The sequence below is a fragment of the Anomaloglossus baeobatrachus genome, chromosome 6, assembly GCF_048569485.1.
Source record: "Anomaloglossus baeobatrachus isolate aAnoBae1 chromosome 6, aAnoBae1.hap1, whole genome shotgun sequence".
NCBI classification, from domain to species: domain Eukaryota; kingdom Metazoa; phylum Chordata; class Amphibia; order Anura; family Aromobatidae; genus Anomaloglossus; species Anomaloglossus baeobatrachus.
In genome coordinates this window covers 205,471,947-205,489,501 of record NC_134358.1, presented here as the reverse complement: position 1 = coordinate 205,489,501, position 17,555 = coordinate 205,471,947, and positions in this window count along the sequence as shown.

Genomic DNA, 17,555 nt, shown 5'->3' with positions numbered 1-17,555 from the left:
GTCTCTGCGAGTAAAGCGCCACTTTACGACTCAACTAGATCAATAAACGTAACTGATAATCTTTTCAGTAACATACGGTAATTCATCTACAGCTGTGACTCCACTGAGCATGTCAAAAAGTTATTCATTGGTGATTATAGAGAACGTATGCAGTTATAAGTGATACATCTTGCGGAAACTTCCTGTGCAGATGCTAAAATGGAATTGCTCAGACTACAGTCTTTGACAGAAGTTCTGTCGCTTATCCATGTTATGTAAATAAAAGTTTATAACCTGACTTTAAATTCATCCATTAGTTTTATAAATTACTCTTTTGAAAGCTGCAACCCTCCCAAATTTGGTTTAGGTTATGAAAATAAAGTTGCTGCAAAGCTGAAATATTGATCATTTAATGAACACAGAAAGGTCTGATTTTGGCAAGACAAAAGTTTTGTCGCCTACAAAAGTAATGTGAAATTCAAACAAATAATTAACTTCTAATACAAAGATATGTTGAATAACATTGGTGAATGAAGTTGTGGTCCTATTAGAGCCATGTTTAATATTTTTTGTGACTTCCATGAACTTGAAGGACTGCATCCATGCAGTTTAACAATGATTCATACAATTTATTGATGAAGTCATCAAGAATAGCAAATAATGCAGTCTTACATGCCTCCCAGAGTTCATCTAGATTCTTTGGTTTTGTCTTCCAAGCTTCCTCTTTCATCCTACCCCAAACATGCTCAATAATGTTCATGTCTAGTGACTGGGCTTGCCAGTCCTTGAGCATCTTGATCTTCTTTGCCAGGAGGAACTTTGTTGTAGAGATGGAAGTATGAGATGGAGCACCTTCCTGCTGCAGAATTTGACCCCTTTTATGATTGGGAATGTAAGAGGTAGCTAATGATATTGATAATGTTGATCGTGATATTTTAGGCTATTGATATTGCCTTCCACCTTGCAAATGTTTTGCACCCCCCATACTGAATGTAACCCCAGACCATGATCTTTACACCACCAAACTTAACTGTTTTCTGGGTGTATTTTGGATCCATACGGGCTCCAGTAGGTCACCTGCAGTATTTGCAGCGGCTGTGGTGTAATTCAACTGAAGATTCATCAGAGAAATCCACCTTCTGCCACGTTTCCAGCGTCCATCTGTTTAGAAGGCTATGGGACTTTTAATTGCTTTTTGTTTAGTGCTGGCTTCTGGGCACTGATTGGACTATGGAGCCATTTCGAGACAGAATCCTACAAACTGTTCTAGTTGACACAGGGACTTGAGGTAGCCAGACCTGTTGGAGCTCTGCTGCCGTGGAAGAGGGGCTGGCTTTGGATTTTTTAACTAACAAACGTTCCTCCTGAGCAGTTGTCTTGCGGGGTCTGCTGGACCTGGGCTTGTCAAAAACATCTCCAGTCTCTTCAAATCTTTTTTTAATTCTTTGTACTTCACACTGAGACACATTAAAGGTGCCAGCCACCTCTGCAGTCTATCTGGTCTTCAGCCTCTTGATAATCAAGACTTTGGTCGCAGGGTGGATTTTTGGCATGTTGTCAAAGGTCAAGTTGCAGTTCAAGTGAAGGTCTGGCGTGCTGGGTTTCTTTTTACACACACCCACTAATTAAGCCATCATTCAGTGAGCACAGGTGAGGATGTAAACTAGGCATTATATGACAAGGCGACAAAACTTTTGTCTTGCCAAAATCTGACCTTTCTGTGTTCATTAAATGATCAATATTTCAGCTTTGCAGCAACTTTATTTTCATAACCTAAAACAAATTTGGGAGGGTTTCAGCTTTCAAAAGTGTAATTTATAAAACCAATGGATGAATTTAAAGTCAGGTTATAAGCTTTTATTTACATAACATGGATAAGCAAGAGAACTTCTGTCAGGGACTGTAGGACTGCTCTTCATGATTTTTCTGATAAGACAATACCATCAGCTAATACAGTTCCCCTTCAAAATCCTAATACAGAAACCACAACACAGGAACTTTGTCGGTCTCCTCGATTAAAAATAAAGTGTTGAGTGACAGGTGGATCATTAAATTGAATCTGTCACCAGGTTTTTGATACGTCATCTGAGAGCAGTATAATGAAGAGAAAGAGACCCTGATTCTAACAATGTATCACTTAGCTGACTGGGCACAGCAGTTGTGACACAATCAGAGGTTTTTTGTTGTAACAGAGCTCTGAAAGCTTATCCCATCCACAGCATAGTTTTCTGTGTATAATGTATATTGACAGTAAGCTGCTAATCCATGCTGGAGGCATGGATAGACCAGGTCTTACGCAGGACCTAAACCAGGCAGTGATATTCTCCTACTGATAATACACTCATTATATTGAAGCAACAGCACACAGCCTAATAAATGACACATCTCTGAAATCAGTGTCTCAGCCCCTGATTCATGCTGTCCTCAGATTAAATAGCAAACACCTCCTGATATATTCCCTTTAACAATGCTTATATAGATTTGACCAGATTCTAATAATTCCTAAAGTGGTGGGTGATTCTACGTTAGGATAGGAAGTTACTTTATCCTAATCCTCATGAACTTAAGGCATCATTTAGATGTCTGTGAATCATATTGTCATAGTTGTCTCACGATTGACATACAACCCTTTGGTGTCCAGCTGCAGAAGGTCACTGCATTTGGCTGCACAAACTACTCCTTGATATTCAATTCTTTCTTTTTAGGTAGGAGTGGAGTTCAATGTATCTTCTCTGTTAGGGTTAACCTTTTCCCTGTAGGACCCTGTGGACATCTTGATCTTTTCAGCTGCAAATTCTTATCCCCACACCCTATGTCTTTATATACCGGATTTTTTGTTTTATAAGAGGCACCAGATTATAAGACGTACCCCAAATTTAGAGAAAAAAAGGTAAAAAAAAAGAAATATATGGGGTCCATCTTATAATCCAGTGGTGTCTCACCGGGGGGCAGCAGCTGTGGTGGAGCAGGGGGTCCCAGGAGGCAGCGGGTGGTGCTGGAGTACGGCGATGCTGCGGCGGTGCAGAGGGTGTCCCAGATGTTCATTGGGGGGATTCAGCGCTGTCCTGGGGCAGCCGGCGCTGCTCTGCCCTGGGGAAGCCGCTGCTGCTCTGTACCTAGGCAACGGGCGCTGCTCTGTGCTGCTGCTCACTGTGGGTGGTGAGTCACGGGACATTCTGAAGATGTTGGCGGTGTGGGCTTTAAAGAATGGCAGGTGGGGTCGGCGCGTGCGCAGATGAGAGATTGACCTGAGAGCTCTATCTGCGCACGCGCCGACTCTGGGCGCCATTATTTGAAGCCCTCACTGTAGACACCTTCAGAATGGCTCGTACCTTACTGCCCACCACACAGACCTCACTGCCCGCCGAACGACAGAGCTGCTGACAACCGCACAGATCTCCCTGCCCGCCGCACGACACATCCGCTGCCTGCTGCACAGATCTCACTGCCCGCTGCACAACAGAGCCGCTGCCCACTGCACAGACGTCACCGCCCATGGCACAGACCTCACTGCCCGCCGCACAACAGAGCCACTGCCCGCCGCACAGACCTCACTGCCCGCCACACAACAGAGCCGCTGCCCACCGCACAGATCTCACTGCCCGCCACACAACAGTGCACAGCATTCCCCTGGTCTCCTGTTACCCCTCTCCCCAACCCCACGTTAAGCTACATTTGGATTTTAAGATGCACCCCTCATTTAACTCCCAAATTTTTAGGAGGAAAAGTGCGTTTTATAATCTGAAAAATACGGTACTTCCATTTTCTCTTCATTTGTTGCTGGTGATAGAGTTTTTCTCCTAAGCTGTACAGATTGCAAGCAGTTGGTTTGTAATCTCCTGGAAACATGTTGTTGTATATTGCTGTCATTCTTCCAAAGTCATCTTAGAGACAAGTTGTCCATTTGCATTCCCATGTTTGTTTTTTTCCCTGTTTGTTGTTTAGGTCTTAGTGTGGTTGACTAGTGCTCATCCTGTCCGGTCATTACCTAGGGCCCAGTTTAGGGTCAGCCAGGGCCTAGGTATCCTGCTCTGTGTGTAGGTGCAGAACCTGTCTAGGGACATCAGGGGGGCCAGGGGCCAGTGGTAAGTTTAACCAGGGATCAACATCTTCCCTTTACCTAGAGGCAGGGTTTCCCCTCCCCCCTTGCCATCTTTCGGGTATTTCCCCATACCATGTATGACACATACATGTTCTATCAGTATTGTTTTTGTTTTGTTTTTTTACAGATATGACACATACCCATTAATGACTATAGTGCTATTTATATGTGCTTGTTTTTTTCTGACCGTGTATCCGCAAAAAAAAATCACGGAGCAGTATCCTGTTTTCATCTAAGTCACTGGATCAAAACCTCCCATACAAGTCTATAGGTCTGTTATTAATAATGGAATGGTTAGAAACTTTTTAGTATATTTTTTTTCACACGTGAAAATCACTGATGAAACATTGATGGAAAAAAACACAGTTGAAACCATTTTATACATACAGTACATTAAGGCTATGTGCGCACTTACCGGATTTTGCCGCGGATTTTCCGCGGATTTGCTGCATGTTTCGCTGCATGTTATGTTCATAACATCTCTGCAGTGAATCACCAGCAAATCCTATGGAGAAAAAAAATCCTGTGCGCACTGGGCGGAATTTGACAGCTGCATGTTTTGCTGCGGGAATCCCGCAGCAAAAACAAGGGCATGTCACTTCTTTTCCGCACATCGCTGCGGGATTTCACTCCATTGACTCAATGTTAATCATGAAATCCCGCAGGGAATAACGCAGGCAGCAAATTTTGTGCGGTTCACTGCGTTTTCCTGCGTTATTCCCTGCGGTATTTCGCGGTTTACCTCCGGTAATGTGCATCGCTTGTCTGCGGTTTTGCAGGGAAGTGATGTCATTACAGGAAGAGGAAGCCGTGCAGAGTAAACACACACAGATCACAGACATCACAGACACATAGAACACACATAGAAAGAAAACGGAAATATAGAAAAAAAAGAACGTGGGCTCCGCTGCATATTCACCGTCCAGCCGAGGTAAGCACACAGCGGCGGCCCGGTATTCTCAGGCTGGGGAGGGAGAGGAGCAGGGATAATGTCCCCCGCCTCACTCCCCCTCCCGCAGCCGAGAATATCAGCCGCAGCTGCCCCGGCACTGTCGCATGCATTATGCGGCAATACCGGCGTGTCCTCGGCTCTTCTTGCCACCGTGTAGCAGTGGTAGCAAGGTACTACAAGGGGTTAATGGTGATGGGGGACCACCGCCATTAACTCCAGGCTTGATCATGGCAGCGTCTATGTGACAGCTGACATGATCAACCCATAAGTAAAGTGAAAAAAACACACAGAAAAATCCTTTATTTTAAATAAAACCAACAAGCCTCGTTCACCATTTTATTAACCCCCCCCCAAACAAAGCTCCGGCGTAATCCACAGGTCCGACGTCCTGCGCTGCTTCCATCCAGCCGCGACTGTCACAGACACAGCGCTGAATGAAAGCAGCAGACAGCAGAGGTAATTACCGGTCATTTCCCACGGCCGGTAATGTGAACTCACTGCCGACCGTGGGAAATGCAGCGATCTGTCATCTATCTATCCCTCTGTCTATCTATCCCTCTGTCTATCTATCCCTCTATCTATTCTTCTGTCTATCTACTATCTCAGAATTAAATGACTTTTTTTTTTTCAATGTGCTTTATTGCATTGAATGCAATAAAGCACATCCCAACCCGCACGCGGCAAAACCGCGGCAATACCGCGAATAATACCGCGGTAAAACCGCGGCAAACCGCATGCGGTTTTCGTGTGCGGTTTCCCGCGGTTTTTTACCGCGGGTGCGGTAATCTTTGAGAGCATGCGGAATTTTCACAAGAAAATTCCATTTCCCAGTGCGCACAGAGCCTAAAAGTCACTGACATCTGTATGAGGCGCAAGACATTTCTGTATAAAATACGCAAACTAGAACCATGAGAAGTATGCTCCCAATGTATCTGGAGAAGTTAGATGCAGCTCTTACATATATACCGTCAAGCAGCTAACATCTGCTGTAGTAAAACAAAAAAAAAAAATATTACTTGAGACATGGGAAAGCTGCTGACATCAAGTGAAATTCATACAGAGAGCTTAAGAAACACAATCCAAAGTAGAATCATGTGAAGAATTACTGAAGCCAGCGAGCGTTTGACCTTGAATGAGTTATCATGCCCCGAGCATCTAGAGTACAACCCAAAAGCTCCTTAAGGCAACGAGTTGCTTGTAAGATCTTGTACTGTTATACTGCAGTGAAGCTTTAGTGTAAGTGTTGATTGTCGCTAAATCCACAATTTACAAGCAGAACTCGATTTCTTAAGATAATAAATCTGAGGTTTCATGGGGTCTTCTATTTGACTTCAAGTTTAACTGTGAAGAGACTCATAATCTGCTCTAAAGTTGTATAAAATTGCAATGACTTACATTTTTTAATGTGATTTCCATGGAAATATTATAGCAGAACTAAGGTGTCCCAAATGTTTAAAGCCAACTAGGATCCTCCTAGGTTAATTCTCATTCTTCCCAATAGTTCGGTAATTGAAGTTTTCAAATAAAGCTGACAGTTATAGTCCCCGTTTCATCAAGGGTGGCTGTTTTCATTTCAGCCTTGATGAGGAGACGTGCTGGTGACAGACGCTCCTGATTCCTTAAGAGGTGTCTCTATGTATGCCTCAACTCAAATCTTAATCCAGTCTGAGACTGTAGTAAAGGGTGTTTTACATGTTGCGATATCGCTAGCGATCGTTAGCGATGTCGCGTGCGATAGCACCCGCCCCCGTCGGTGGCCAGATATGTGGTGATCGCTGCCGTAGCGAACATTATCGCTACGGCAGCGTCACACGCACATACCTTGTCAGCGACGTCGCTGTGACCGCCGAACAATCCCTCCCTCAAGGGGGAGGTGCGTTCGGCGTCATAGCGACGTCACTGCAGCGTCACTAAGCAGCCGGCCAATAGAAGCGGAGGAGCGGAGATGAGTAGGATGTAACATCCCACCCACCTTCTTCTTTCCGCTTTGCCGGTGGACGCAGGTAAGGAGAAGTCCGTCGCTCCTGCAGTGTCACACTTAGCGATGTGTGGTGCCGCAGGAACGACGAACAAGATCGTAACTAGTGATGAGCGAGTACTAAAAAGCTCGGGTGCTCGAAGCTCGGGCCGAGCCTCCCAAGATACTCGTGTACTCGGGCCGAGCAACGAGCCCAATGTTATCCTATGGGAGACCCGAGTATTTTTGTGAAATGACCCCCCGGCAGCATGTAGAAACCCTAAAAATGGCACAAAAGTCTCAGAAGAGTGCTCAAATGACATGGCAACAGCATGGGGAAGACCCCTTGAAGCATTTATCACTGAAAAGTCACAGCTGTGAACAATTTTGTCCGCGTTTTACGCCATTTTTACGGACTCACCAGAAAACCTTCCAAAATGACCCCAAAATGATTTTTCATGGCGGAAATGTTAAGGGCACATACCCAATAGTGAGATAGAGCTGGTGTATGTTACTTTTTGAGATTAATACATGAAAGATTTTACGTGAAAACATTGTGTGGCACTCCGATGTCCCTGAGAAGAGACGTACATGAAGGCCTCTTGAGTCTAATGTGCCCATTTTGAGGAAGTGAGTCTTTGTAGTATTTTCCTTTGCCAGGGCAGTCCAAAATTGTGAGGTTCACCAATGCCCCTGCATACAGACGTGCATGAGGGCCTCAAAACATTAAGAATCCATTGTCAGGAAGTGGGTGTATTATAGTATAGCCCTTAGGCAGGGCAGCCAAAAATTGGGAGGCTCCACATTGTCCCTGGATAGAGACGTGCATGAGGGCCTGTAAACGTGAAGTGCCCATTGTAAGGAAGTGGGTCTATTTCAGTATAGCCCTTTGCCAGGGCAGCCAAAAATTGGGAGGCTCCACATTGTCCCTGGATAGAGACGTGCATGAGGGCCTGTAAACCTGAAGTGCCCATTGTAAGGAAGTGGGTCTATTTCAGTATAGCCCTTTGCCAGGGCAGCCAAAAATTGTGAGGCTCCACATTGTCCCTGGATAGAGACGTGCATGATGGCCTGTAAACCTGAAGTGCCCATTGTAAGGAAGTGGGTCTATTTCAGTATAGCCCTTTGCCAGGGCAGCCAAAAATTGGGAGGCTCCACGTTGTCCCTGGATAGAGACGTGCATGATGGCCTGTAAACCTGAAGTGCCCATTGTAAGGAAGTGGGTCTATTGTAGTATAGCCCTTAGGCAGGGCAGCCAAAAATTGGGAGGCTCCACGTTGTCCCTGGATAGAGACGTGCATGATGGCCTGTAAACCTGAAGTGCCCATTGTAAGGAAGTGGGTCTATTTCAGTATAGCCCTTTGCCAGGGCAGCCAAAAATTGGGAGGCTCCACATTGTCCCTGGATAGAGACGTGCATGATGGCCTGTAAACCTGAAGTGCCCATTGTAAGGAAGTGGGTCTATTTCAGTATAGCCCTTTGCCAGGGCAGCCAAAAATTGGGAGGCTCCACATTGTCCCTGGATAGAGACGTGCATGAGGGCCTGTAAACGTGAAGTGCCCATTGTAAGGAAGTGGGTCTATTTCAGTATAGCCCTTTGCCAGGGCAGCCAAAAATTGGGAGGCTCCACATTGTCCCTGGATAGAGACGTGCATGAGGGCCTGTAAACCTGAAGTGCCCATTGTAAGGAAGTGGGTCTATTTCAGTATAGCCCTTTGCCAGGGCAGCCAAAAATTGGGAGGCTCCACATTGTCCCTGGATAGAGACGTGCATGATGGCCTGTAAACCTGAAGTGCCCATTGTAAGGAAGTGGGTCTATTTCAGTATAGCCCTTTGCCAGGGCAGCCAAAAATTGGGAGGCTCCACATTGTCCCTGGATAGAGACGTGCATGATGGCCTGTAAACCTGAAGTGCCCATTGTAAGGAAGTGGGTCTATTTCAGTATAGCCCTTTGCCAGGGCAGCCAAAAATTGGGAGGCTCCACATTGTCCCTGGATAGAGACGTGCATGATGGCCTGTAAACCTGAAGTGCCCATTGTAAGGAAGTGGGTCTATTTCAGTATAGCCCTTTGCCAGGGCAGCCAAAAATTGGGAGGCTCCACATTGTCCCTGGATAGAGACGTGCATGATGGCCTGTAAACCTGAAGTGCCCATTGTAAGGAAGTGGGTCTATTTCAGTATAGCCCTTTGCCAGGGCAGCCAAAAATTGGGAGGCTCCACATTGTCCCTGGATAGAGACGTGCATGAGGGCCTGTAAACGTGAAGTGCCCATTGTAAGGAAGTGGGTCTATTTCAGTATAGCCCTTTGCCAGGGCAGCCAAAAATTGGGAGGCTCCACATTGTCCCTGGATAGAGACGTGCATGAGGGCCTGTAAACGTGAAGTGCCCATTGTAAGGAAGTGGGTCTATTTCAGTATAGCCCTTTGCCAGGGCAGCCAAAAATTGGGAGGCTCCACGTTGTCCCTGGGTAGAGACGTGCATGAGGGCCTCAAAACATTAAGTGTCCATTTTAAGGAAGTGGGTGTATTATAGTATAGCCCTTAGGCAGGGCAGCCAAAAATTGGGAGGCTCCACGTTGTCCCTGGGTAGAGACGTGCATGAGGGCCTCAAAACATTAAGTGTCCATTTTAAGGAAGTGGGTGTATTATAGTATAGCCCTTAGGCAGGGCAGTCAAAAATTGGGAGGCTCCACGTTGTCCCTGGGTAGAGACGTGCATGAGGGCCTCAAAACATTAAGTGTCCATTTTAAGGAAGTGGGTGTATTATAGTATAGCCCTTAGGCAGGGCAGCCAAAAATTGGGAGGCTCCATGTTGTCCCTGGGTAGAGACGTGCATGAGGGCCTCAAAACATTGTTCCCATTGCAAAGGAGCGGGTCTCCTGTCGTTGTAATGTCCATTCTGCAAAGAATGGGTGAAATAATTTACCACTGGGGGTATACCTGAAACAAAGGCCTAAGTATTGCAATTTGTAACGGTCATCATCATGGTGGCGCATGAGGAGAAGGAGGAGCAGTCCAGCGATTATCCAAAGTCCAGAAGTGTGTACCCATGGGTGAGTGGAGGTACATGGCAAACTTTAAATTCCGCTCTCATTTGCTGGTGGTGTGGTGAAGTCTGGCCCAATCCAACCCTTGTTCATCTTGATCAGAGTCAGCCTGTCAGCATTTTCAGTTGACAGGCGGGTGCGTTTATCTGTAATGATTCCACCTGCGGCACTAAAAACACGCTCTGACAAAACGCTAGCAGCAGGGCAGGCCAGGACTTCCAAGGCGTAGAGAGCCAATTCATGCCACGTGTCCAGCTTGGATACCCAATAATTGTAAGGCACAGAGGAATGTCGGAGTACAGTTGTTCGATCTGCAAGGTACTCCTTCAGCATCTGGGCAAACTTAGGATTTCTTGTGGCACTACCCCGCACCTCAGGGGCTGTGGTACGTGAGGGGCTGAGAAAACTGTCCCACATCTTAAAGACTGTTCCCCTACCTCTGGCGGATTGGACTTGTGCCTCTCTCGGCTGTACGCCTCGGTTGTCCACTGATTCCTGACCTATGCCGCTAGCGTTTTGTGAGGGGAATGCTTTGCCTACTTCCGTGAGTATGGCCTTCCGGAACTGCTGCATTTTGGTTGACCTCTCCTCCACGGGAATAAGAGACAAAAAGTTCTCCTTGTAGCGTGGGTCTAACAGTGTTACCAACCAGTAATGATTGTCGGCCAAGATGTTCTTAACGCGAGGGTCACGAGACAGGCAGCTTACCATAAAGTCAGCCATGTGCGCCAGACTCTTAACAGCCAGGACTTCAGTAGCCTGACCAACAAGATGACTGAACATGCTGTCCTCCTCCTCCTCCTCCTCCACCCTGTCCTCTGGCCAGCCACGCTGAACCGAGGATATGACTGGTGTGCATGTCATATCCTCAATTTGGCCGGAGAGTTGCTCCATGTCTTTATCCTCCTCCTCGTCATAGTCCTCCACTGCACGTTGTGATGAGACGAGGCTGGGCTGTGTGTTATCACCCACACCCACTACTGTTTCTTGCTGCAACTCATCGCGCTCCGCCTGCAATGCATCATGTTTGTTTTTCAGCAGAGACCGTTTTAGAAGGCAGAGTAGCGGTATGGTGACGCTAATAATGGCGTCATCACCACTCACCATCTTGGTGGAGTCCTCAAAGTTTTGGAGGATGGTACATAGGTCTGACATCCATCTCCACTCCTCAGGTGTTATGTGTGGAGTTTGACCCATTTCCCGACGGCTTAGGTGATGCAGGTACTCAACAACTGCCCTCTTCTGCTCACATATCCTGACCAACATGTGCAGAGTTGAATTCCAACGCGTGGGGACATCACACACCAGTCTGTGAGCCGGAAGATGCAAACGGCGCTGAAAGCCGGCAAGGCCGGCTGAAGCAGTAGGTGACTTTCGAAAATGTGCAGACAGGCGGCGAACTTTTACCAGCAGATCAGACAGCTCTGGGTATGACTTTATAAACCGCTGAACCACGAGGTTGAGCACATGGGCCACGCATGGAACATGTGTCAGCTGGCCTCGCCTCAAAGCCGCCACCAGGTTCCGGCCATTGTCACACACGACCTTTCCTGGCTTTAGGTTCAGAGGTGTGAGCCAGTGATCTGCCTGCTGTTTCAGAGCTGTCCACAGCTCTTCTGCATTGTGGGGTTTGTCACCTATGCAGATTAGCTTCAGCACAGCCTGTTGCCGCTTCGCCGAGGCAGTGCTGCAGTGCTTCCAGCTTGTGACTGGTGTGGAGGGCACAGTGGATGAGGATGCGCAGGAGGAGGAGGAGGCTGAAGAGCATGACATTCCGGAGCTGTAGAGTGTGGGTGAAACACTGACTGAGGTAGGGCCTGCAAACCTTGGTGTGGGAAGGACGTGTTCCATCCCTCGCTCAGACTGGGTCCCAGCTTCCACAATATTAACCCAGTGTGCCGTCAACGAGATGTAGCGGCCTTGCCCACAAGCACTTGTCCACGTGTCTGTGGTTAGGTGGACCTTGGGTGAAACAGCGTTGTTCAGGGCACGTGTGATGTTTTGTGACACGTGGTTATGCAACGCGGGGACGGCACACCGGGAGAAATAGTGGCGGCTGGGGACCGAGTAACGTGGGACAGCTGCCGCCATCAGGTCACGGAATGCTTCTGTCTCCACCAGCCTAAAAGGCAACATTTCCAGCGCAAGCAGTCGCGAAATGTTAGCATTTAGAACTGTGGCATGTGGGGTGTTGGCAGTGTATTTGCGCCTGCGTTCAAAGGTTTGCTGAATGGATAACTGAACGCTGCGCTGGGACAAGGACGTGCTTGATGATGGTGTTCTTTCTGCGTAGGCAACTGCAGGTGCAGGAGTGGAGGAGGCTTGTTCGCAGGCAGCATGGACAAAGGATTGTCTCGCATGCACAACCAGCGAAGACGTAGCAGTGACATCAGCAAGCACTGCTCCTCGACTCTGTTGTACTTCCCACAAAGTCGGGTGCTTGGCTGACATGTGCCTGATCATGCTGGTGGTGGTCAGGCTGCTAGTTTTGGTACCCCTGCTGATGCTGGCACGGCAGGTGTTGCAAATGGCCTTTTTTGAATCATCTGGATCCAACTTAAAAAACTGCCAGACTCGGGAAGACCTAACATTTGTACAGGCACCTTGTGTCGTCGTGTTGTTCCGGGGAACGGTTGCCTGACTTCTGCCTGGGGCCACCACCCTGCTTCTTACTGCCTGTTGTGATGCTACGCCTCCCTCCCCCTGTGCACTGCTGTCCTCGCTCTGCATATCCTCCTGCCAGGTTGGGTCAGTTACTGGATCATCCACCACGTCGTCTTCCTCTTCCGCACCCTGCTCCTCCTCCTGACTTCCTGACAATTGTGTCTCATCATCGTCCACCACTTGTTGGGACACGTTGCCAACTTCGTGAGAACGTGGCTGCTCAAATATTTGGCTATCTGTACAGACGATCTCCTCATGACCCACTTCAATATGAGCTGGCGAGAGGCCAGAATGTGTGAATGGAAACGTGAACAGCTCTTCCGAGTGTCCAAGTGTGGGATCATTAATGTCCGAGGAGGACGTGTACTCAGCCTGGTGGTAGGAAGGAGGATCAGGTTCAGAAATGTGCGGTGCAGTATCACGGCTACTGACACTTGACCGTGTGGAAGACAGAGTGTTTGTGGTGGTGCCAATCTGACTGGAAGCATTATCTGCTATCCAACTAACAACCTGTTGACACTGGTCTTGGTTCAAGAGCGGTGTACTGCTGCGCTCCCCAAGAATTTGGGACAGGACGTGCGACCGACTAGATGTGGCCCTTTGTTGTGGCGAAATTAGAGCTTGCCCACGACCTCGGCCTCTGCCTGCACCACCATCACGTCCACTTCCTTGTTCCTTGCCAATGCCCTTGCGCATTTTGCAATGCTGTGCACTGCTGACGTGTATATTCACTACTTGTGCGTTATATCAAAGTTTGTGGAAATTGCACACAAGTGCACCTGTACGCTGCCACCAACAGGCACACACGTGCGGTTTTAAAAACCAAGCACGGACGCAATAAGAACCTAACAGGTTTTTTTGGGGAGCGACAATTACAGACAAGTCAGACACTATCTGGACTGTTTTACACTGTGTACACCAGCCCCAGATATGATGAAGGCTGGTATACGGTCACCACTACCCTGCCTGCCTGCCTGCCTGTATACTGGTACAATAGTCCTGACAAGGACTCTTTTGGTCACTAGCCTGTATTCAGACCTGGCTATACCCTGCCTGTATATAGCAACAATAGTCCTGAGAAGGACTCTGCTACTGTACTCCGACCTGGCTATACCCTGCCTGCCTGTATACAACTAGAATAGTCCTGAGAAGGACTTTTGGTCACACTGTTTGCAGCCCTGCAACTGAAAAAGCTATAAAGGGCCGCAAAGCTTTCCCTGAATCAGCGACACTCTCCCTGCACTGACAGTCTGGATAGCTGTGAGCACAGCACAGCGCGCCGGCCGATATAAAGGCTCGGTCACGCTGTGCAGGCCGGCCAATCACTGCAATTCCACAACTAACAGGGCTGTGGCATTGCAGTGGTCTGCCAGCCAATCCCTGCATGAGGGCTGGCTCTCAAAAGAGCGCCAACATGCAGAAATGAAGACCACGAGTACAGCACGAGTATCGCGAGATTACTCGGTCCCCGCCGAGCAGCCCGAGTACAGCGATACTCGTGCGAGTACCGAGTAGTGACAAGCATGCTCGCTCATCACTAATCGTAACGGCAGCAGCAACGACATTAAGGAAATGAGCGACGTGTCAACGAGCAACGATTTTTCACGTTTTGTGCTCGTTGATCGTCACTCATTGGTGTCACACGCTGCGATGTCGGTAACTGCACCGAATGTGCGTCACTAACGACGTGACCCTGACGATATATCGTTACCGATATCGCAGCGTGTAAAGCCCCCTTTAGAGTTGTGGCATAAAGAACACCACTTGTCATGAATTTGCCATGCTCCCCACCTCGCCGCTGTTCCATCCACTATGTCACAGCTGGGTGAAAATGGTGCGAAATTGCCAAAATTGTAGTGTAACCTCAAGTTGCACAAAAATGTTGAGACTTGTTTCCAAGGCTTTTAAGATAGAATTGTAGCTTAAAACCTTGTTGAATTGGGCCCATGGGTTTTTAATTACTCTAAAAGGACTGTTTTGGAGACCCTTAACCGTCGTGACGGGATTTTCAAGATCCAGGTCAAAATCTAAAAACTTACTAAAATGCTTGGAATATTCATACGTATTTCTGATTTGATCATTTATATAGCCAGAAAATAATTTCATGCAGATAGTACAGCCCTTAGCCGTGTTTCTTTACTTCTTTTTGATATGCATTTATTTGTTTTCGCAAACTATTTTTCCCATCAGTCTTTTCCTTCTCTAAGTGCTCTCACCTCACTCCATAACTTCTCTGTGTTCCCTATTCCAGGGCCAGTTCATCCCTGGCTTCTCCTGCCTCTGCATGTCATCTGTGAGGACCTGCAGCTATCTGAGAATGATGATCCAATACAGGCATTGTCTGCCTTGTTAAATTGTTAGCGGTTTGCAACTTCTGTCTTCCTTTGGAAGTCAGTCCTACCTTGCAGCGTATTATACTTTTTAATCACCTTGATATACGTCTCCATCCTGCAGCCCATTACTTCTCTCAGCCCTTCTTATAAACGTTCTCCTCCTGCAGTACATCAATGCCCTCAGCCTCCTCTATGTACCACTCCAATCTGCAGTACGTTGTTCCTCCCAGTCCTTCTATATGAATCTCCATCCTGCAGTATTGTTTTTTTCAATCCCTGAATATTTAGTCCCACCCTTCAGTACATTGTTCTCCTTAGCACCGCTGTATACAACTCATTCCTGCACTACATTGTTCCTCTCAAATCTACGTACCACTCCATCCTAAAGTACATTATTCCTCTCAGTCCCTTAATATTTAGTCCCATCCTGTAGTGCATTGTTCCTCTTAGCCCCACTATATACAACCTCATCCTGCAGTATATTGTTCTTTTCAGTCCCTCAATATTTAGTCCCATCCTATAGTACATTGTTCCTTTTAGCCCCACTTTATACTATGTCATCCTGCAGTACATTGTTCCTTTCAGTCCATTGATATTTAGTCCCATCCTGTAGAACATTGTTCCTCTTAGCCCCACTATACAGTGTGTCCACCCATATTCTGTCCACCGCCATTAACATGAGAACGGCAGCAGCTATATGCATAGTGGTGTCTAGGTATGGTAAAGTAGCCATGCGCTACACAATGAAACCGCCTAAAGCGCCACCTGGTGGAAAAGAACTGAGTTTGCATTTTTATCTCGCAAACGGAACGAGATAGAGGAAAAAAAAGTTAATTACAAAGTTGTAGGGCATCATCAATTCAATACGAATCGACACCTTGCATACAGAAAAGCTATGATTAGAACATGTAAAACTCACAAGGCTGCGGACGTGAAGCGATACCTCATGGAGACCTTCCTACAAGTCATTGGGTATGGTGGCTGTATGGAGTGGCTTCCACGCTCACCTAACCTGACCCCATTGGACTTCTTTTTGTGAGTTCATATCAAACAGCAGGTGTATGCGACCCCTCCACCAACATTGCAGGACCAACGACGACGTATCACAGCTGCTTGTGCAAACGTCTCACCTACCATATTGCACAACGTGCAGCAAGCTACAGTATGCTGTCCAGAGTCCAGATGTGCATTGCAGCTGACGATGGCCACTTTGAGCATCAAAGTTTAATGAGCGCCATATGCGTGATCAGCATTCAATGTTTTGGGGGGGGGGGGGTCACGGGTTTCATATCATAGCATTTCGGTATGCAAGGTGTCGATTCGTATTGAATTGATGATGCCCTACAATTTTTTAATTCACTTTTTTTCTTGTTCCGTTTTCAAGATAAAAATGCTAACTTGTTTTCCACCAGGTGGTGCTATAAGTGGTTTCATTGTGTAGTGCATGGCTACTTTACTATACCAAGACACCACTTCTATTCCTATAGCTGCCGCATTTCTCAAGTTAATGGCGGTGGACAGGATATGGGTGGACACACTGTATACAACTCTATCCTGCAGTACTTTGTTCCTCTCAGTCCCTTTACATTTAGCCCCATCTTGCAGGTCATTGGTTCTTTCAGGCTCCTTCTGCAGTATAATGATCCACTTAGACACTGAAAATTTCCTCTGTTCAGACTCTGGGATATAAAGCCCCATGCTGCAGCACATCACATCCCTTCAGTGTGAGAAGTGTAAATTTTACTCCCTCTCCCGTTGTACACAGCAGAGATAATAGAGAGGGTGTGGGGATCATGCTCGTCATGCATCACATGCGTAATTATAGAATTTCACAAACAACATAACATATACTGGGAGGTCCAGTTTGGGCTCAAAAACGACTTGGGCTTCATATATAACATTCCTGGAATGACAGCACAGCCCACTGAAGAAGCATGTTACTTTAGTCAAGGCCAGAATTAGTAATACAGGTGTACATTGCTTATAGACAATAAGTTAAATGTCTTGGACAGCCCTTTTATAGGGAATCTGTCACCAGGATTTTTTAATGTAAGCTGAGGACAGCATGCTGCAAGGGTTGAAAAAGAAAATACAACTGTGCTTCTCTTATCTGTGTGCCAGCTGTTGTTTATCTATCCTAAAGGGTTTATTGCTTTGTGATTAACATTTTTGTGACTTATGACTCCTGCAGGGCAGTCAGATATGCCCCCTGCTGTGATTGTGCATTGATTGTCAGGTATCAATCTATTGAGAGGTCCGTGTGTGTAGAGCTCCTAGCTCTGCTAAACTCACTTCTGAGATAAAGTCAGAACGACTGCACACAGTGATTTAAGTTAAACATGGTTAGTTTCAGAATCTCTTTGCCTAGAACATACTGCTCTCAGATGAGGTAGCAAAAACCTGCTGACAGATTCTCTTTAAGGTAACCACTGAAGCCTGTACTGGTCATGTCAATCATCAGGAAGTGTTACTGGTTACTTAGAAGTTCATATATGAAGTTTGCTGTCAAAATAATTCTTATG